Here is a 23,821-nt window from a genome sequence, read left to right as displayed (position 1 = left end):
AAAAACAAATAACAAATGTTGATGAGTTTGTACAAAAAAGGAAACCCTTGATCACTGTCAATGTAAATGTAACTTGGTATGGCCACTATGGAAAATAACATCAAAATCCTCTCTGAAAGTTTGGTAGAATTCCCCAGGAAAGCCATCTGGTCCCAGAGTGACAGAGCTAGTTTTTCTATCCTGTATTCATCAAAGTAGTCAGAGGCCAGCCTAAATTTAAAAGGAGGGAGAAAAGATACCATATCTCCATGGGAGAAGTGTCAAAGAATTTGAAAATATCTTTAATCAGACACAGGTACCATCAGTCTGTTGTAGAACCTTGAAAATTCTCATTTCCACATTCTTATGTTATTAGCTTTTCACATATGGATTCTCCTTAACTTGAGATACAGTTACATCACGATAAACTCATCCTAAGTTCAAAATATCATGCTAAAAATGCACTTAATACATCTAACCTACCAAATATCAGAGCTTAACCTAGCCTACCTTAAACATGCTCAGAATACTTACAGTTGGGAAAATCATCTAACACAAACCCTATTTTATTGAACATCTCATGTAATATATTGAATACTGTACTGAAAGTGAAGAATAGGATACTTGCATGGGCACTCACCGTTAACAAATAGAGATGAAAACACACTGGGCCTGAAAAATGTTTGAAGCATTGAATTAAGATTAATTAATGCAGGATGGGGATGCTATGGCAACAAGGTCATCAATTTCTCTCTCTCCCTATGAGGGTCCAGAATAGTGTCCAAAATATGCTGGCAACACAGTCCACTGTAGAGTACGGGTTGTTTACTCTCATGATCCTGTGGATGACTGGGAGCTACGCTCACTGCCACTGCGCAGCATCACGAGAGAGTATCTTGTGGAATATTGCTAACTCAGGAAAAGAACAAAATTCAAACTTTGAAGTATGGATTCTCCTGAATGCATATCACATTCACACCAACATGAAGTAAAAAAATGTGGAGTTGAAGCATAGTATGTTAGGGACAATCTGTATTCAAATTAAATATATGTGTGTGTATGAATTTTTCTGATTCCTTGCGTGCACATACAGAGCATAAAACAGTGATTGAAATGTACTTAAAATTCACATTACAAAAAGGAGGGTAGATGAAAGTTGATACCAGTCATGTCAGTGTGAAAGATTGATTAGCTCTGCTTCCTGCTCATAGCATTCCATCAAACCGAGGACCACAATGACAAAGGTTCAGGGATAATGGAGCATTAAATCATAGCTGTTGGGAAGGATTTGGAAAGGATACATAGTTCCACTCCAATAATTTTCAACTTTGTAACAATTGAAATGAAGAAAAGCCAACTAAATTATTTTACAAACAAATAGGGGGCTGGCCTGGTGGCCCAGCAGTTAAGTTCACATCTTCAGCTTCTCTGTGGCCTGGGGTTCGCCAGTTCGGATCCCGGGTGTGGACATGGCACTGTTTGGCAAAAGCCATGCTGTGGTAAGCATCCCACATATAAAGTAGAGGAAGATGATCATGGATGTTAGCTCAGGGCCAGTCTTCCTCAGCAAAAAGAGGAGGATTGGCAGTAGTTAGCTCAGGGCTAATCTTCCTCAAAAAAGAAAAAAAGAAAAGAAACAAATAGAACCCTGATGTCTCCTAAAGCCTCTTTCATGAACAGGTGTATGTATGATCTATATTAGTTGAAACAGTCCCCAAAAGACCTCTTTATTTCTACTATTTGTCCATTACCTACCAGTCTAGTCACCTAAAATATTTAAGAACAATTAGTAATTAGACATTACGTATGCAAGTCCTGATGCTGGGCTTCAGGATAAATAGAAATTTGCCAAATGTTGCTGTTATTTCTAAGAGAGTACAATGTAGTAAAAGACACCGACACGTATATGAATGAAATAGACATATTTCAAGAAAAAGTGTACTAAGTATAATGTATGTTATAGTCATAAAATAATTAAAATCCAGTTGGAGGACATGTGATTGAAGGAATGTAATCATGCATACTTAGCGGAAAAAAAGTATTTAATATGACCATTAAAGAACTTTGTGTATATATATATATATATATATATATATATATATATATGGGAAGGTATAAGGGATTGTTTCAGAAATGAAACAGACAAGATAAAAATAATTAAGGATAAATAATAAAATAATCATCTTAATAAAGAAATTTATTAATTTAATAAATTTAAGAAGATAATTAGATAAAAACTTCAGTTGAGGGTCTATTTGAGTTTATTGGATGTCTGATTTGACTGGAGGAAGATTGTGTAGGACAGTAAAAAATCATACTGTAAACACCATCATACTTTCTTGGCATTGATCAATTTGGTGCAAGTATGAAGAATTAAAAGTTTGGCCTTGGGGCCCTCAGGGTGGTGCAGCGGTTAAGTTCGCGTGTTCCGCTTCAGCGGCCCGGGGTTTGCCGGTTGGGATCCCGGGTGCGGACATGGCACAGCTTGTCAAGCCATGCTGTGGCAGGCATCCCACATATAAAGTGGAGGAAGATGGGCACAGATGTTAGCTCGGGGTATATGTGTTTGGACTTATGAATACTTCAATAAATACAGTGTTAACATTCTGCTTATGTTTCTGTGGGTCAAATGAGGTTAACCATTTCTTGTGTGATATTCCACCTCTCCTTTTGATATCTTGCTCAGATATGTAGGTCAATGAGTTAGTGATATTCACCATCTTTGGTTTCATTGAACTGATTACTCTTTCAGGACTTTTTGTGTCTTATTGTTCTTCTCCTGGCAGTGCTAAAGATCCAATCTACTGAGGGAAGGTTCAAAGCTTTCTCTAATTGCACCTCCCACTTAACTGTTGTTGCAATTTTCCAGGGAGCTCTGCTCTTCATGTATTTCTGGCTGAGTTCTTCCTACTCCCTGGATCAAGACAAAATGATCTCATTTTTTACACTCTTGTGACTCCCCTGTTAAACCCTCTGATTTATAGTCTACAGAACAAGGATATGGAAGAGATTCTGAAAAAACTTAAATAAAAATTAGTTCCATTGAAAAGTTATATGTATATATATTTTATCCCAATGTTACACTATAATACATGAAAATCAAAATTATTTTAAGTAATGTTGGGTGATCCAATAAATATTTATACTATGTTCCAGCCATACAAATATGTCTCATTCCCTAAATACACCATGTTTCATTTTATGTCTTAAATTTATATTTGGTACTCCTATTTGTGGAAGAATTCTGGACTCTTATTTTGCCAAATTTTCATTTTCTCAATCTTTTATTCATGCATTAATTTAATTTCTAAAAGTTATTGAGAGTTTCCTAAGTGTCTGTTGCACGTCTTATGTGCTTTGTATTTCGTGCAGAATCCAACAGTTCTTATATTAATGAATCTTATCGCCTAATGAAAGTGGCAAATGTTAATTAAATAATCATTCAAATTATTTATAATGAAACTATAATTATGCCACAATGTGGAAAGACTGGACGCTATAAACCCAAAGTACAGTGTTCAAGTGTTGTGAACAAAGTTAAAAAGAACTTCCTGGAATTAGAGACAATCTGGGACCTAAGAGATAAGTAGGAATTAACTGAGAGCTGGTAGAGAAAGAATTCTAGGCAGATGTATCAGTAATTAGAAAAGCCTTGAAGTGGGCAGGAGCATGCGATTTCTGTGGAATTTAAAGAATTTTAAGTGTAGCTAGATTATGGAGATCAAGGGGACTGGCCTGATGAGTCAATCCCTGTGCTGCAATGCACAACTCAGTCACTTCCTCCAGGCCCTTTCCTTCCCTCTAGCATTCTCCAAACTTGGTTCAAACACCACCCTGTGCCTCAGAACATTGTTGATCATCCTACTCTGTTTCCTAAACCAATACCTTTAACGTGAGGTTTGAACACTAAAGAGCAGATAAATAATGATATAATGGCATATTTTTACAAAGAATAAATAAATAATGATATAATGACATATTTTTACAAAGAATACTATACAACCATGAGAGTGAATGTAGTACAACTGAATGCAGAAACACGGGTGGATAACACAAGCATATTGTTGAATGAATCAGTGCATACTGTAGTCATCCACTTGTGTGACTCAAAAACTATGAAACTAATCTATCATGATAAAACAAAAAAGTATTTACTCCTTGGAAGTAAAAGATTAGTGACTTAGGAGGGAGCATATAAAAGGCTTTTATGATACTGGTAATGCTGTATTTCTTGGTCTGAGTCCTGATTATAAATGCGTTTTTTGAAGTTATCTATCCGTATACTTATCATAAATATTCTCTCTATATATTCAAATATAGAGAAAAGGGTTTTTTCCTTTTTCCTTTTCACAGCAAAAACGTTTTTACAAAGCAAATTCCATTTACCATTAGACTATAAGAAACCTCAGAATTTTATTGTTATAAATTTTTATCCCTAGAAATGCTTTCCAAACAATAAAGTCCAATACATTTTTGTAAAATTAATGGTGTTACTTTCATAGAATCTTTCAGTGAATAACTATCCCTTTTACTATTAAAAAAGCAAGGATGACTGATTCAACCCAGGAGTACTCCTAATATTGTTTCCAGCAGCAAGAAGATTTAGTGAATCTGATTTTCCTTGGTACCGTTATCATGCACTGAACTTATTCATAACGGCCCACGACTAAGGGCCATTCAACTATTTTATAAAGAAGAGAATTTATAAATAGACAGTTGCCTAGATAGTATTATATTTAGAGCCACTGTGGCACTAGAGAAGTTATTAGACAGATATTTTTTTCTTACTTGCGTGTCTCTGATGTCTTAAAGCCCAACTGGGTAATCTTCTTCCATGAGTTAAGAAAGTCAACTTCAATTAAATACAAATCCCTTTGGGAAGTTAATTATCCAAATGTTAATAATAATGCAGCCATTAAGGCTCAGGTTTTAAGGAAAGTGTTAGAGGGAAGTTATGCTAAATGGTCTGCAGGGGCAGTCATGTTTAGGAAGCTAAATTTAGAACTTGCCTCAACAAAGTGGGACCTGAAGAGATTTGCCATCCCTTGGGACAGAGAAGCACCTGATGGGAAAGTTAGTTTGGAAAGGAACAAGAATAAAGTCACCAAGGAAATTTCCCATTCCTTCAAATATGTATCAGAGAAGTAGATAATGGCAGCAAAGCTCTTGGGTAACACATATGCATCAGTGTCTTCAGTTTAACAGGTGGCAAATTATTACAATTACGTAGCTTGTGCTTGTTCTCCACAATATCTCCTATAACAGTAAATTAAGTGTATTTGTACAAATGATCACACAATTAATTACAATAAAATACAAAAAGGCATTGAAATACATCAGTAACGTGTCCTTTACCCCAAACCAATGATTCTTTATTTTAATTATTTTAGCCTAAGATGTGGTCTAGCTTTGTAGGACCCTGGAAAAAGGTTATGTCTCTGTCTAGTTCCCAGTGAGTTTCAGCAGAAATGAATTACCTCGAGTATTTGTATGTATACACTGGCTTATACTTATCATTTTGTAAATTATTTTGTGTATGCACAGATTTTGCATTTACCTGCTTTACAGTAAAGAAAAAAGTTAATAGCAATGAGGCAGAATGTACAGTAAGGATAAATTATGTTACAATCAGCAGTAGAATTTAATGAACACGTGGAAATTTATACTTGTCACTGTAAGGGAGGAAGACATTTCCTCTTCCCAAGTGTGGGTTCGTCTGGCTGGAGAACAAATTAAATTCACGTGAGACAGAATAGCAAGAGAAAATTAAACAAAGCTTTATGAGGAACCATGGCCCGGGGCCTTTCTTCCCGAAGGAAGAAACGGCACCGAAGAAGTGAGGTGCACAGAGTGATTATATACTCCCAAACAGGGTGTTTCACATATGATTGAAATGTCCCTCCCACAATAGTCAAAAGATTGCCCTGTCGGCACAGCGCTTGATGGACACAGCAGATAGTGGGTCTGCTGTCTTGGTGGGCGTAGCAGAAGGCAAGTCTATTGTCTGGAGCTGGACGATCACAGGTGAGAGCAGCAATCAGTTCCTAGCCTAAGGAAGGATGCTCAATCCTTAAAGAAATGCCAAGGTTGGGAGGGGGAGGGAAGTCAGTTACAGGAGGTTACCAGGCAAGCACAATAAAATGCCGATTTAAGTCCTTGCCTTTGGCATTGATGAAGAGTTTCTAGAGAGAAGGTCATCTCCTTTCTTCTTCCTGGTGCAGAGAGGGAGGCACCTTTTACAGATAGAGATTTACCTCACAAGTGTAAATGTGTCCTAAGAAAGGGCAAGTTCCATTCCTCCTTCCCTGTCCCAGTTTATCAAAAGCAATCAGGCTCAAATAATCCTGATGCCAAAGAGACATATCTTGGGGTGGCCAATTTCAGGTCCCTACATTACCATCCTGAAATGATTCACATATTCTAAAATAGTACTCAAAAGATGGTCAATACAGAGAGTATTCCCAATGCCACCATGTTACATAATCAGGGGCACCATTTTCTTATTTTCTTGTGCTTCCTGGAAATGTGCAATACAGTGTTTATTTGATGCATTTATATCTTGGAATATGGTTACCCCATATCATTAGCTAACATCTGCACTACATCACATAATTATTATTTATTTTGTAGTGAGACTACTTAAGATCTAGGCTATTATCAACTTTGAAGTATATAATACAGTACTGTAACTATAATCACAGTGCTGTGCATTAGATCTATAGAACTTATTCCTCTTATAACTGCAAGGTTTTACCCCTCAACCCACATCTCCCCAACTCCGCCACCCTGAGCCCCAGGTAACCACCAATCTACACTCTGTTTCTATGAGTTCAGCTTTTGTAGATTCCACATATAAGTGATATACAGTATTTGTCTTTCTCTGTTTGACTCATCTCACTTAGCATAATGCTCTAAGTTCCTTACACTGTAGTAGGAACCTATTAAGAGTAAGCTTTTTGAGTCATGAAGCTATAATGCCTATGAAACTCCAGAAGTTTACTGATTATTTCTGGATCTCACTTTCAGTATCTGTATAATGAAGTTGTTAGAGACAACTCAGGAAACACAAGATAATATTTGAAATATATGATAATGTATATGGAAGAAAGTTAAATAGTATAAGAAAAACACAAAAAAATTGGTAAGATATCCACAATGGTTTATATTTGAATCCATACCTTTTGCCTCATGAATCTAGTGCTGAATAAGGAGGTGCTTAAAAAGCACGTTTATAGAAGGGAAAGTAGAAATATTCTATGGGGCAGAATAATGAAAACACACGATTTATCTCTCTGACCCAATGAAGGAGTCCAATCAAGGCGGGGACCAACATGGTTGACGAAGATTCAGGGAGGGTGGAGCATTACATTTGCAGCTTTACAGGTGGGATTTGGATACACACAAAATTGGCATTTCCAGTACCTCCCAATTTTCAAAGTACTACCATGAATAATAGTACACTAATTTATTTTGGAAATGAGCAGACTTTGGCTTTTTCTTTGAAAGCATTATCCCAACACATTTTTTTTTTAAATAAAAAGATCATTCTTGTACATATGAACTATATTAGTGGAAACAGGCTGCAAAGGCTGTTTATTTCTACTGTTTGTTGAATATCCACCAGCCTAACAACAGGAAAATATTGAACAACATACATTTACTGAGCCGTTACTCATGCAAATCCTATGCTAAGGATCAGAGGAATGTAAAAAGACATATATATAAATACATGAAATACATAGTTCAATAAAGAATGTACTAGGTGTAGTGGATGTTATACAATTGAAAGAGAGCAGAATATGCCATCCTAAAGTAGGTCACCTTGTCATATTGATTATTTTGAATTAAAGTTACTTAAGAAACAGTCAGTGTAAGAAGGATACTCTGACCCTCCTTTGTCCTCCGAAAAGTAGGAAATAAATCTCTCATGTGAAAGTTATGCCTGCTGCACCGAGGGTAGAAGGCATCCTTATCACCGGAGAGAAGGAAATTTAGGGCCAAGAAGGCTATATAAACAAAACTTATTTCTTCTTCACTAATTTACTACCCCAGGCCCAAACCCCTTAATCTTGTCAATTCTTCACAAATTTAGTGTTTCTTTGTCTAAAAGGTTTAAAAGCTGCCTGCTTTGGTCACTTGTTTGAGTCTCATATTTTTTATGGAGTTCCTGTGCAAATGAAATTAAATTTGTTTTTCTCCTGTTAATCTGGTTTATTAAGTCTGTTTAATCATTAAACCAGTCAAAGAAACTAGAGGGAAGAAGGGAAAAGTTTTCTGCCCCTACATAGTCAAAATATTATAGAGGCGAGGGTAACTGACATGTACCTGGGGAAAAATCAGACAATGACTAATGAAAAATCAATATGTAAGATTATCATATTTCTAAATGGTAGGTGAAGGAAATGTTTCAGAAATAGAAGCCATAGTGTAAACAATGAAAATGAGATGGAAATCATTAAGTAGAGGATCTATCTGTATTCCATTAGACATCTGATTCACTTGAGGAGGGTAGAGGTTCATGGTAGCCATGAAACATAGCATTAAAATAAAGTCTGGTAAATTTCTGACATTGATCACTTTGGTGAATAGAGTGAAGAATTAAAAGTTTAGGCTTTGCTAAAGTTGTTGCAACATTCTCAGTGTAAAAGACAGAACCAGAAATCTAACTAATCATGTTCTCATAACACAGAAGGCAGAAACTCTATAAATTTAATTCCCAACAGTCACTCGTTCAAAATAAAACGCAATCTGCCTATTGTTCATGTACCAGTGATAAGGACAGAGAGGCTAGCTCAATGCAGGTAGGTTTATAAATGGTTAAATTCAAAGAATATCATGGGGAAAAAACTTTACACTTTTGGAAAATGGAAAATTAAGTATTGAGGAGTTTATAAATGAGTTATTTTATACTTGATTACTCAGTTAAAGAAACTCTAATGGCTAAACATGATATTTCTTTGTTAGACTTGTGTGAATTTGACTGACCTCATTTGTTGTTTGTATAAGGAACTTAAAGATTTTACTTATAAATATTTTACTCAAGTTGATAAGTAAATCATTACTTTTTTATCACTGTGCGAGTGATATCATTGTGTATGTAAATTTAATATTTGCTTTTGTCTCTTTCAATAATATAGATAACACATTACAAGTACCAATATATGTAAATCCAAGTGCATATAGATCACATAACATAATAAGTCTAGAAAAAATAAAAATCAGACCACCACCCACGTTCAGATTTTCTTGCATCAACAGACGCACACATGGCCGATGCATGCGTAAATATAAGACAGAAGCCTATATCTCTCAGGAGCACTTATATTTCTTCTTCCAGTTTTCATTTTAATGAAGTCAATTTATAACCCTAAGATATGCAAATTTACAAATTATAGTCTGCTGATTCCACTTGTTTTCATGACTTGTCTTGGGGTGAAGTGATTTGTCATTTGGCAAAGGTCAGTCAAACATGGGTTATAAGCACTAAAGCAAATCAATGAAGAAGAGTGATAAAAAGAATTTTATAAAGCCTATTTTATGTCTCAGTAAATGCTAGGGATGACATATACAAAATGCGGTACTATAATAATTTTCATTTGTTAACTTATAAGAAACATGTCAGTGATAAAATCAATTTTCTTTAATGAAGCACTGAACATGATCCTTCTTTCCAATCTCCACCTTAGTGTGCCAATTTTTCACTTGCTTGATGTTTATTTATTAATTTAATTATCCTGAGTTATTAATGTTTAGAATCCAGCTGTTGTGCTTCCAGGTGATTTGCATTTGATGGTGATTCCAGTAGTTTCTTCACTAATGAATCCTATAATGTAGTGGAAATCAGAAAAATTAATTAGCTAATCTTACAAATTGCATCATAAACTATATATCACCTTGAATTAAAAAGGGAAGATACTCTAAGTTCAAGCAAAATATCTCAATGTAGGGTGCAGAGAATAAAAGATTCTCTGAAATTCAGTTTCAGAAATAATGAATAGAAATACAATGGATGGTAGGGAGAGGAAAGGATTCTAGACAGAGAGGCTGGGAATTAGAGATCCTGAGGTGGGCAGACAATCCCTTCTTAGAGGGTATGAAATGCAATATGGGAAGGATAGAGAGCAAAGTGGAGGGTCCTGGTAAAGTGTATCCTTGTTCTGAAATTCTCAACTCAAGTCGCTTCTACTCAGCTCTCCTTCCTATGTTCCCCCTTCTCAGTCCTGGTTAAATCCCCTCTGTGTGGTTTGCTAACAATACTCTACTCAAGGCATTATTTTCTCTCTCACTCTATTGATTAAACTATTAACTCCAATATGAGACTGTGTGCATCCTTTACTCGAGGACTGAGCATTTTATTCCTGTGTCCCGGTACCTGTGCTGTATCTGGGAGACAAACAAGAATGACAAATAAATAATAAAAATCAACATACTCAATAACAATTTTGAGTATTTATTAGATATTGGTCAAAATAAATTAAATGAGGGTAGATATGTGCCTTGTATACACATATTTTATAGCTTTTAAGGAAGTACATAAAATGATTGTGGGTAATAAGTTAATAAATCTGTAAAGACATTCATATTAATTACACAGGAAGTGAAAAGCATTCATCTGTGTTCTTTCTTGATGTACTCTGCATCATTTGCTCAGATTTTCTGGTGTTAAATATGGGTGGTCTGCCTTTTTGAGAAAACTTGGATATGGCTGTATATTTCAAGGACCATATAAGATTCATTAGCACTCTTAATTATCCATTGGAATCGTACTCATTATGTAATTGTAAATATCTTATATTAAAGAATTTCAGAATGGAAGTAAAGCCTCAGAGGCTCCTTTGCTAGTGAAGGTAGAATTTGTGAGACATAGTGACAAATTAGTGAAAAATATGATGATGGAAAAATCTATGGTTAATGGCTTTTTGAGGAAAAGTTTTAAGGGCTTCCTCCTATATCATATTTTCTCAACTTACCCACAATCTTTTGTTAATCTTTCTTTTCTTTTTATTTTGTTGAGGACGATTAGCCCTGAGCTAACTGCTGCCAATCCTCCTCTTTTTGCTGAGGAAAACTGGCCCTGAGCTAACATCCATGCCCATCTTCCTCTATTTTATATGTGGGACGCCTATGACAGCACAGCTTCCCAAGCAGTGCCATGTCCGCACCTGCGATCCAAACAGGCAAACCCTGGACCGCCAAAGCGGAATGTGTGAACTTCACCACTGGACCACCAGGCCAGCCCCTAATCATTCTTAGTAATAGTGTGGGGGCCTGGAATTGGCCACCCCAAGATATGTCTTTTTGGCATGAGGATTATTTGGGGCTGATTGCTTTTAATAAACTGCAGACAGGAAAGGAGGCTCTGAGGGGTGGAACTTGCTTACGCTTTCTTATGAATGAGTTACATTTATAAAGGAAATCTCCATCTGTAAAGATGTCTCCCTCTCTGTACCAGGAAGAAGGGATGACCCTATCTCTAGAAACTCTTAATCAATGCCAAAGGCAAGGACTTAAATCTGCATGATAATCTTATTCTTGTTTCTGGTAACCTCCTGTAACTGACTCCCCTCACCCCCAACATCCTCCTTTGTCTTTAGCTGGATGTGATATTTAAGGTGGTGGCTTCAGCCATTTTGGCAAGTTGCTCAGCTTGCCTGAGCCTCTCCCATGTATACATGTTATAAAGCTTTGTTTAATTTTCTCTTGCTATTCTATCTCAAGTGAATTTAATTCGTTGTCCAGCCAGACGAACCCAGAGAGGATAGAGGAAATGTCTTCCTCCCCTACAATAGCGATGTAGCAGAAAACATTTTTTTGAAATATATTAAAGTCCAACTAATCAGAGAGTAAGTGGATTGCCACTATTTGAAAGTTATACACATGCCATCTTCCTTCCATGAGACATATGACAGTAATATCATTTAAAGATTGAGTTTATCTGCATATTGGCCCCTTTAATCACATATAAAGAGTGCAAACTAAGAAGAAGGAAATATTATTCTAATAAATGAGACATCTTAAGCTCAGTAAATATATGTCTAAAAATTGAAGTAACAATTGATTAATTTAGGCTTCACCTCCTTGAATTTATGCAATTTTGAGTTTGAAATATCATTTGCTGGGAATGTTATACAGTAGATTCGTAGAGGGGCAAAAAACTTCCCTTTTTTCCTTCTAGGTTCTTTAACTGGTCTAATAATTCAATTGACATAAGACAGATTAACAGGAGAAGAACAAATTTCATATATAGAGGAGGCCCAAAGATATAAGACCCAAAGACAGTCAGATGATTACTGATATGTTGTCCAGAACTAAAGAGAAGGAGTAAGGGTCTGGGGCTTCAAAGAGGAAGAAGACAATTCACAGGATGATGAGAAGAGCAAATGTTTCGTTAACCAGTGTTTGCTGTGCCATGCAGAGAAGCCTTTCTGATCAAAAGTTATCTTTGGCATTAGATTTCTTGTGGAGCAGGCCTTCCATAAATTCTTTAAGGAAGTTGAGAAGAAGGTAAACAGAACTTCCTGAGAGTGAGTTGGGCCTTGCTTGTCTTCAACTCAAAATTATTCCCATTCCAAAGTGGTATATTTTGGGGTCGTATATTCTTTTCCCCCTCATTCATGACTAAATAGAAACTTGGAGCCAATGGCCTAAACTAAACTTCTATGTTGGGATTCTACAGGAATAGAGAAAACAAAATATCAAAATCTTTGATCTATTCTAGCTCATCTACTTCATGCCACACCCATCCCTTCCATTCTCTGCATCATTACATAACACTGTTATCACGTATCTACCGGCAACTGATGGAAAATATTATTGTCCAAATAGGATATTACCAATGACTGTGAAGTGGGTAATGTAATAAGCATGTTTCTGTATCTGAACTCCTTTTCTATGGCCATTGTACTGAAATCTCTAAAGATAACAATGACATAGTGATGGTAGATTAGGGTCACATGCCCAAATATAACAGCATGTAACACAGTGAACAGATAGATCCATGTTGGTGATACGTTGTATAACTAAGTTTGTTACAACACAGCTGTACTAAGCTGTATAACCCAGTGTATGGGAGGTTGTGTTAAAGGCAGAGGAAGAAAGTTTAACCTCTCTGCAAATTCATGTCCAGAAATATGCGCTCTGAATTAGACACCGAATGCAACACTAAATGCTGTGGTGGTTCACAAATCACTCTTCCTGATTAGAGCTCAGTCCCCTGTAAAGGAGGGCTGCACACCACAGTATGTCTAAGTTTTTTCCAGGTGCCACAATCCATCTCTATATATCTGGGGTTCTAATGCTGTGTAAACTGTCCCTATTATTGCAGATATTTACAAGCCAACAAGCAAAACAAAACAAAGAGTGGCTCCACCTTCATACAAAGAATTGAATTGTATCACTAGGCTGATTTGACCTCAGCGGCAATAATGATATCAACTAGAGTGTGAATTGTGGCATTTCAAATACTTTTAATCACAGCTCTATTAACTGGCCTCATATTCTGCATTCAGACTTTAGCATACACTTCGCAGATATGGTTATGCACTTTATTAGGATTCAGGAAAATAAAAATTAAAATCACAGTATAGTACTATAACTCACCTAAAGAGTAGATAAAATGAAAAAGATTCACAATATTAATATCGAGTACTTGTGTGGATGTGGAACAACTACAGCTCTCACACGTAGACAGTAAAAGTAAGAACTGATATTCAACTTTGGAAAACTGTACGGCAGTATCTATCACAGCTGGCCCTAAAATTCCATTCCTAGTTTTATATCCAATAGAAATGAGTGAGTATGTACACCCAAAGCTTCTCCAAAAAATGATCAATGTAGCGTTATTTGGAATTTGACAAATAATCTATAGTATGTTTGTCCATTGGGACACTTCACAGCAAAGAGAAAGAATGAAGTATCATCCCATGCAACAGCATGGAGGACTCTCATATATATACACTATTGAGTGGAAGAATCTAGATGTTAAAGGATAAAAACCTAATGATTTCCATTCTATATAGTTTTTATAAAACTATCCTATAAGGCATCAATTTTTGTTAGGGCCCACAGACAGTCTCTGAAATTCTCATTTTATTCTGTTTTATGGTCAGATGGTCAGGGTTGGAATACAAGACTTTTAATTTTCAAAAGCTCACCTGTTTAAAAAAATATATGTATATGGTTTATATATATACATATATAAAACTTAAGAGGTTTTCTAAAAACAAAAGTGATTTCCTCTCACATAGTAGACAACTGCAGGATTTTATTATTAATTTTTAAATCTTGAGCAGTTTCTTGTACACAATATGTTTTCAAGATATTCTTGTAAAATTAATAAAGCACACAATATTCACAGACTATTTCATTAAATGATTATCCTTTATGTTACTGAAAAGTACAACCTTGCTTATAGAACAGAAGTGTTTTTAGTAACCCATAGGCACTGCTTTTCTTATTTCCTGAAACAGGGGGACTTAGTGAACCTGGTTTTCCTTGATAGCATTTATCACACACTGAATTCACATGATAACGGCCCATGCCTCAGGGCCAGACAACCATTTTCTCAAAGAAGTTTATACGTAGTCAGTTGCCTACGTGCTTACTTGTGATGTTTAGGGGCATCACTGACACCAGAAAAGCCATGTAGATTTAGATTTTTTTTCTCACTTGTTTTTCTCTGAGGCCTTAAATCCTACGTTAAGTCATTTCCCTCCATAGCTAGAGAAAGCCATTCTATGAAAACACAAATTCTTTGGGAAGTAATTTAGATTGTCCTATTTTTTTAGCAGATATTGTTACCTATGCTTCAGATTTAACGGTGGGAGTTAAATTTCATGATCTGGAAGGGAAGCCATGTTTATAAACATGGAGTCTGAATCCCGATAAACAGAGTGTAGCCTGAGGAAACTGGCATCTGTGGAGACAGGGAAGACCTGAGGGAAAATGAGTATGAATGGGAATCAGAGGAAAGTGACCAAGGAAGACTCCTCTTCCAAATATGCACCGGAGAACTAGAGAATGGCAGTAGAGCTCTTAGGTATCACAAATACATCATTTTCTTGTGTTTACCTGATGGAAAATTACCAGCAATTACTTTGGTGGTTTGAAATTTGGCTCAGCAATATCTCCCACAGGAGTACATTTGGTATTTTAGTATCAGGGTCATCACACAATTATTAGCAACATATTATGAAAAAGCATTAAAAATTGTCACTAAAATCACTGTGCCAAAAATTAAAAAGATACAAATTTAAATGAATTTGCCTGAAGAGTATTCTAGCTTTATAAAAAGCAGAGACAAACTCCATAACACAAACCAGAAAAATAAGTAAACAAAAATAACTACAAAATGTATGTTTCTGTTTAATCAGGGCAGTTTTTCAGAAGAAATGTGAAATTAATATGAAACGTATTAGAATGCATAATCTGGCACATACCTTGCACATCTTAATTTTGCTGTTTGTTTACACAAATTTTTCATTTATGGGTTTGTGGCAATTAAGACTCAAGATGTGCAGCTAATCTATGTGGTTATTGTACATATTTTGAACATTAAGCAATGGTAGACATTTAACGAACACATAGCAACCTATGCTTGTAATTGTACAGCAATGATTCACACACATGCTAGAATATTACTCAGTAAAAAGACTATATGGAGATTATCCCTCTAAGCCGTCGGGTTCCACAAGCTCAAAGGACATCATTTTCTTTCTTTTCTGTTTTTTGTTTTTTGAGGAAGATTAGCCCTGAGCTAACATCTGCCACCAATCCTCCTCTTTTTCTGAGAAAGACTGGCCCAGAGCTAACATAAATGCCCATCTTCCTCTACCTTCTATGTGGGATGCCTAACCACAGCATGGCTTGACATGTGGTGCCATGTCCGCTACCCAGGATCCAAACCAGCGAACCTCGGGCCGCCAAAGCAGAATGTGCGAACTTAACTGCTGCACCACTGGGCTGGCCCCAATTTCTTTATTTTCTGTTTAATTCTTAGAATGGTATGTCATTTTCACTTCACACCAACTTAATGAAGTTCAAGCGCCCAGCTGACTTAAAGAAAACAGATTACATTCCAATGTGGCGACGCTTCTGCCCTCAACCACTGAAAATGTAAATTGAATGGTCTCTCAGTTCTCTCAGAAATCTAGGAGTCTATGGGTCATTAAGCTTTGAATTTTTAAGTAGCGCTTTAACATAATACACTTCAACATTCTATGAGAGTATTTAAGGGAGTTATCTTTTAAGACAAATTTGTTTCATTGCACTGTATTCAGGAATCGATCGCAAGCAATTTCTATGAAGTCAATGTAGATAAATGTTTGAGAGACTCTAGAAGTGACCATCAACTCTGAGTTCCAATATCTGTGTCATACAATGAATTTTTTAGGGACAACTGAAGACATATGTGATAATATAAAATATATGATATGTGGTGATAATTAAATAATATAAAACATCTGACTATGGTAAAAAAGCCTAAATTCTCCTTTATGAAAGTTAAATCATTTTATTGTTAAAGGCCATTTCTTAGAATTTATTTTATAGAAAGACTTGGCTAGGAAAAATTATGTAAGTATAATTTTACTCGTATCAAGAGTTTTTATGAAGCAAAGATTGTATATAATCCAAGCGGCCATTCACGGAGAATAGATTGAATCAGTTAATGTACATCAATAGCAAGGATTGCATTGCCTTTTTTCATAACACTCATTTAAATGTATAAAATATTGGTGCTGTCCCAGTGGTGTAGTGGTTAAGTTTGCGCACTCTACTTCAGCGGCCCAGGGTTTGCAGGTTTGGATCCTGGATGAGGACCTACGAACCACACATCAGGCCATGCAGTGGCAGCATCCCACACACAAAATGGAGGAAGATGGGCACAGATGTTAGCTCAGGGCTAATCTTCCTCAGCAAAAAAATATATATATACAATATTTTTACAAAACATGTTTGTTCTGACATCATTTCTGTTTAAAAATAAAAAATCTCACAACATAGGCAGCAGAATCTAGTTATTTCTAGGCAGTGTGATTTTAGTCATTATTTTTGCTGTATTCACAAAAATCTTTATTCTGTGACTATGTTTATTGGGAGAGTGTTTGTGCATGTGTGCCTGGGTAAGTGTGTGAGCATGAGTGGGTTAGTATTTGTTTCCTAAATTTTTTAATTATAAAAAAAAATACCCCTATAGCAGATGTTGAGCTGGAAATAAGGAATGCTCATTGACCAGAGTCATTTTACTGTTGTTAAATAAGTATAGTATTGGGCAGTAAGGTAGATAGGAACAAAAATAACATCTAAAAAAAAAGTCATAAGTTCTTTCTTAGTCACATAGCCTGTAGGAAATAACAGGTGATAAATGATATTATTATGCTTGTCACTTAATCCCCAGAGACCCAGTGTTTAACTTCCAGGGACCAGACACAGAGACGGTTATAAAATCCAGCTCAGTCAGAAGGCAATGCTGAACCCCCCTGCAGAGACAGTTGCATGCAACAAAGAAAACAGTAGTTCTGGAACAGGTACAAATATTTATTGTTGTTTTTACTATTTATATTTTAGATTTCTTTGATTCTTTTATACACTTTTGCTGAAAGCATGTTATAAAAGCAAAGGAGGGTATAAAATATTATACAACCCAATTTTAATCACTTTTATCATTCTAGTTATTTTAAATACATATATACATAGACAGCAAACAATATAATAAAATACAATTATGGATTGTGTATGTGGTCAGTTTTTGTTTTTAATCGCACCTGTCCTTTACTATTTTTTAAAGATATTTTCTTTTTTAAGGAAAGGATTTTTTAAAAGATCTTTCTACAGAGACAGCTATTTAGATGAATTCAGACCAAGGATTTGGAGACATGCACAGTGATCACTAGATCATTATTCAGATACTCTTTTTCTATTCTTCTTCTACATTCAACTCCACTTTTCTTATATTTTTAGAGAACAGAGGAGGTCATGGCTGACATTTCATACAACAGAATTGGCTTGGCTAAAACATAACAGTGGGACATAGAATTCAGGTGGCCTCCCAAGGACCACCAGCTCTTTTAAAGGAAGGCAAACTTCAGAGATGTTTAAGAAAAATAGGCATAAAAGAAAAACATAAATCAATATTACTATTTCTAGGGATTGGGATGGTGCACAGTTCAGACATGACTATTTCTGATGTCATGGGATTGTGGACACATGAAAACTTTTATCATGTGTGCTACACATCTGTTCTGCTGGTGAATAGATTTTGTAGGAGCCAGGTTAGGCCTGGCATATTCCTGTCTGTGCACTCTGCTGCATCACTCATGGAGAACTTTCTACCCCTTTCTCCAGCAACTACCACCTTCCCTGAGCCAGTGAGTCCTAAATCACAGCTATCTCTAGCCCTTGTTAATTTATACTGGATAGGACCTGATGGGTTAATGGGGAAGAGAGGACATTTTATATCCAGGAGTCAGCCAGAGCTCTGTCTGCTCCACAGTTGTAGATGATGAGGGAAAAACAAAGAAGTATATTACTTATGTACATCTCTCACTTAACTATGACTCTCTATTACAGGATATAACAGCATTTCCGCAGTATTGAAAAAAACAACAAGAATCATGTCAGAAGATGAGGGTTATGTGGACCAATTAATTTAAGGGGTGCAGCATCATGACTGTCCTCCTTTCCTACAGCTACATCATAATTACCATCCTTAGAATGAACTCAGCTGAGGGGAGATGCAAAGCCTTCTCTACGTGAGCCTCCCACTTAACTGCTGTTGCTATATTTTACGGCACACTCCTGTTCATGTATTTCTGACCCAGCTCCAGTCACTCCATGGACACAGACAAAATGGCCTCTGTTTTCTACACAGTTGTGATCCCAATGTTAAACCCACTGATCTATAGCTTAAGGAATAAGGATGTGAAAGGTGCCCTGAAAAAAGCAATTGACACTATGTTTTGCTCTGTGTGAAACCATGTTTTCACCCAAATGTATTTGTTTAATAATTCTGAAAGCTAAAGTTCAGGTACTTTGACATAGATTCCTGTAGTGCACCAATGCATCTTTTAGATATTTCCCGCTACTTGTTTTTGTGCTTAAATTAACGGTAGGGAGCAGTCATTTCTGATCTGAATCTTCTCTCCAGGCTAAGGAAGAGTAGTAATAGTTTCATTATCCTGTTTTTCAAAGATGATCTTCCATACTTCTCTTCTCTGCTCAAGAGTATGACTTTGTGAGATATCATGGGCAGAGAAACTTCTCCCCACATGTCAATTCAACTTGCCCTCCTAAGTTTCCATTTTTATTAAACAGGGAGTTTAGTAAATTTGCTCATCCAGAATGGAGGGTTAGAGGGTTAAAATACTTTTGTTTATATCTTTCCAAAGTACTTATATCATTCTGTAAATATTCCTTCCTAACGCTTAGATGTATGAAAGTAGTCCATAAATAAAAAAGGATAAAAAAAATCTCCTGTCCTAAGTCAAATTTTCATAAATGCAAGGCTCTGTCTTCTCTTGTTCGCCAATATTTCTACTTTGCCATTTGCAATGCTTTGCTCCAGGAAGTCATTCAAAAACATCTCTTGAATAATGAATGAAAGTCCTCTGTAAGATTGATGCAAAAAGGAGCCTTTGTAAATTCACAAATTAAAAGAGCTCCCTTTATTTATTTATTCTTATTCTCATAGGCTCATCTTAGGCAAAATCTGTATGTGTTTCTCGTCTTTTGGCCTAACCTGAACAAGTATCAGAGACAGGGATCATTTGACGTAGAGAACTTCTTGGATTCTCTCTTCCTCATCATTCTGTCTCGATTATTATTATTAGCAGACATCCCCAGGATCAGCAGCTGTAGATTCATATTGCAACTCATGGACTTTACATCAGGTTGTGGATTTCCCTTCTTGCCCTCACTCTAGAGAACAGATGCGGTGCTATTGACAACTGTACGGAAACTGCATGAATGGAATTTGGGGGTAAAGGATTTGGACCTTCTCAAAGGCCACTGGAAAAGAGAACTCTATCTCCCCTGATGTGTTCATAGCATTATACTGGTTCAAATAAAAAGTTTTAGAAAACCTGAAAGGCCAAATTGATACAGTTTAAGTTGTAAAGTAATAGTGATTAACAAAAATATATGTTCAATGGAAAAAAAGAAAAATAAGTAGTATTTAATTTAATATTCCATATGTAATGACTTATATTGGCTCTCTGTGCCTCTGTGAAATAAACTGAAAGTGTAATCTAAACACATTTTTAATAGCAGTCATTGCTGAGATCTGGATGTTAAATAATCCTTACTTTATTCTAATAAGTTAATTTTTTATGTTTTTCTGTTTTAAATTAACAATTACTCCAGTTATGAAAATATGTTAGAATTCAAGTTCTTAGGTCTATTCATTTTATTTTATGTTGTTTTCAAGAAAGGAAATGGAAGCATTCTTTTCTGATTCCAGGAGGACAGAGTAGTGAGTTATACAAGGTTCCCATTTAAGTCCTCCTCTCTAATTTTATGTATCCTTTTAGAGAACAAAATGTGTTGAATGTTATGTACTTCAAAACGTTGTAAGAGTAAAACCAAATATTTTAAAAATATGAAATTTCCAGCGGGTTATCTTCAATGACTAGTTAAACAGAGTTTTAAGACAAAAATATTTTATTACTCAGATATTTTCTTTTATAATCTCAAATAACTTTTTTTGCTGCTTATGGGATAATTTACATATCACTACCTCTTAATCATTGTCCAAAACCCTTTTACAGTCAATATACGTTATTAAAAATGTATTAAATATGCTCATATCTATAAAAGTTAAACCTACTCATGTTATGAAAAATTGGATTCAATGGCCATCTTTTACATATATATTTGAGGAAAAAGATATATCCCTTTCTTTCTTTACCTTTTTTTTTTTATTTTGGTGAGGGAGATTTGCCCTGAGCTAACATCCATTTCCATTCCTCCTTTTTTTTCCTTTGGCTTGAGGAAGATTGGCCTTGAGCTATCATCTGTGCCAATCTTCCTCTACTTTGTATGTGAGATGCCTCCATAGCATGGCTGATGAGTGGAGTAGGTCCACACCCAGGATCTGAACCTGTGAACCTGGGCCACCGTGGTAGAGCACACAGAATGTCAACTACTCAGCCATGGGGCTGGCCCCCTTCTTTACCTTTTTAAAGACACTGACTTAATAGCCTTTATACATGATCAGGAAAGCAGGATTTTTGTTTTTGTTTTATTTTCATTATAAGAAAATGGCCAAGCTGAGAGACAGTTTAAGATAAGAACTGGTCCTTGAAGAGAGACAAGCCTGAGATTATAAGGATTTATATATATATATATATGTGTGTGTGTGTGTGTGTGTCTAAACAATCAGATATACATGATTGTTCAAGAGAGTTTCTAAGATTATACGGAGTCTACTAACTCCCCATCAGACACTAAATCCCTGGCGCTGAAGGAAAAAGATGTCATTCATGGCACTATGTCATATAAAAATTCTCCAGGTTGCATCCTTATCCCCTTGGAGCCTACTCACTCAATCTGCCAGATTCCCGTTGCAGATCGCAGCCTCAGGTCACGGTTAGAGCTCTCTGTCCACCCAGTATGACTTCTTTGTCCTGACCCTGCCTTCACTCCTGGATAGAGCTGAGCAGAGCTTTCTTCATAGCTACCCATGCTAGCCAGACCATTTCCATGCCAGGCCAGATGCCTGAAACCATTCTACTGATCTAAGCCTCAGACCCCATATTGCCAAGAAATGAGTTTAGATAATTAATCCCAGGGTACTCCATTTTATGTTATTCTGTACGGTCTTATCCTAAGGGCCATGGCTGACATGGCACACTTAACAGCAAAGAAGTGGCATCTATGTATTGTGATGAACCCATGCACTTTGAGAACATTTCCTGCTCAGTATTTAGGATGAAGCACTTGGTGTCATTCCATTCTTCCCTATTAAAATTCCACATTAGCCAGAGCCTTACCTCACCGCTGATCTGTATAGATAAAACTCTACTTTTAAAGATAGTTTCCATTGCAGTAAATGGAACTGCTATTTTGATTTATAACCTAATGTGCATTTTCACTCTCAGAAGGCTTTCCTCCCTAATTCTTCCTTTCTCCTACTCTCAGCCTCACTTTTGGTTTAGTATTTTCTTTAGACTTCCAGTCATACCTTCTCTATGAGTCATGCCCCAGGAACGTTCCAAAATATCATCCCACCATTTCTAGTTTCCTGTTCCCATCTCTGGCTCCAAGAACATAGCCTCTTTCAGTAATTGTGTGTAATGCCCCAGTGTTATAGATCAATTTTTTTTTTATCATAGTTCCTTATATTGGTATCTATAAACATAAGCATGACCAGTGATGACAATTATGTTCTATGTATAATGATACAAGCACTTAGCTCCATATTGATGCAAAGCTGGTTAGCTAAATTTCTTAAATCAAAACAATAAAAATTCTCACTATATCAATAAATATGTGGCCTCATCTTAAGAGACACCAAATGCAACCTAGTTTCAAATCTTCTGTGAAAATATACTATGAACAAAAGAAATGGTGGCAACAAAATTGGGTCTGAATCTCTACTCTCAGCTTACGATAACTATGACCTTCAACACATCACTTTTCTCTTTGAGCCTCAGTTTCCACTCTGTTAAAAGAAGGGCTAAAACAAGATAATCTTTATTATGTATTCCAGTTCCACATTCTGTATTCATATCGATATGAATCTATCAACACATATACCTATTTCAATTTGGGGTAATTAAAAAAGTAGCAGATGGGTGGGAATATATTTATACTAAAGGAATACATTTCATCTCTAGGCCAATTTGATCAGAAATGGAAGTGGTAATGATGACAGATATCACAGATTGCAAGAGCCCCAAAATCATCAAGTCGGACCCAGTTAACTGGCCTTTCAATCTGAACTTTTACTTTAAGGATCACATTATAAAAGTGGATATCCAACTTTATTAGTCATCATGGAAATCAAATACTCTACATGACAGCTGAAATTAAAATGATAGACAGCGTTAAGTATCGGTGAGGAAGTGGAAGTGCCAGAGAGCTCATACACTGAGAATTTGATAGTGGAAGTGTGGATTGGCAAACTTCATAGAAAACTATATGATGATATTTACCAAATCTAAATTTTATACACACACATGCCTGAATATATTTTCAGCTCCTGGTTTTATGCAAGATAAATAATTGTATATCTGTAACAAAAAACATCTACCATAATGTCCATTTAACATTATTGGTAATAAGAAAGGGAACACAACTCAACTGTATATCCATGGTAAGTAGATAAATAAGAAATGATATATTTTTACAAAAGAATGCTATTGAACAACGAGAATGAATGTACTGCAACTGTATGGAACAACATGGATAGACTGTACAAGTATGTTAATAATTGAAACAACATATGACTTAATCATCTAGTTATGTATGGTTCCAAAAAAATATGAAACTAATCTACCATAATAAAAACTATGAATGTAATTTGCATAAGAGATTAGTGACTTAAGAAGGAGAAAGTAGAAGGCTTCGGTGATTCTAGTAATGTTTCGCTTCTTGGACTGGGTCCTGGTTACTGGGGTATATGTTGTTTTAAATTTATCTATCTGAATACTTATCATTTAAATCTTCTCTATATGTGCATTACTATCATAAAGGTTTTCCAAAAGAAGTCCATTCACCATTATATTGTAAGCAAGTTCAGAATTTTATGATTATAATTTTTTGTTTCCAGTCATACCTTGTATACCATAAAGTTTGCTGTATTTTTGTAAAATAACGGAACAATTTTCATTGACTATTTCAGTGA

The 23,821-nt window shown here is 35.8% G+C and overlaps 1 protein-coding gene across 21 annotated transcripts in view; it reads left to right on the top strand.

The window, feature by feature from the left end:
• Positions 1-23,821, top strand: part of LOC138916605 (olfactory receptor 5W2-like) — a 184,394-nt gene that overhangs the window by 69,668 nt on the left and 90,905 nt on the right. For 6 of the 21 annotated variants that reach the window (XR_011423885.1, XR_011423891.1, XR_011423882.1 and 3 more), the window contains 2 exons: positions 17,375-17,504; positions 18,547-20,231. The exons of the other annotated variants lie outside the window; for them this stretch is intronic. The gene's annotated coding sequence lies outside the window, so the exon portion shown is untranslated. Of the gene's footprint in view, positions 1-17,374; positions 17,505-18,546; positions 20,232-23,821 lie in introns of those variants that run through there. 21 annotated transcript variants of the gene reach the window in all.

The sequence above is a fragment of the Equus caballus genome, chromosome 12, assembly GCF_041296265.1.
Source record: "Equus caballus isolate H_3958 breed thoroughbred chromosome 12, TB-T2T, whole genome shotgun sequence".
NCBI classification, from domain to species: Eukaryota; Metazoa; Chordata; class Mammalia; order Perissodactyla; family Equidae; genus Equus; species Equus caballus.
This window is presented reverse-complemented; position numbering and strand designations above follow the sequence as displayed.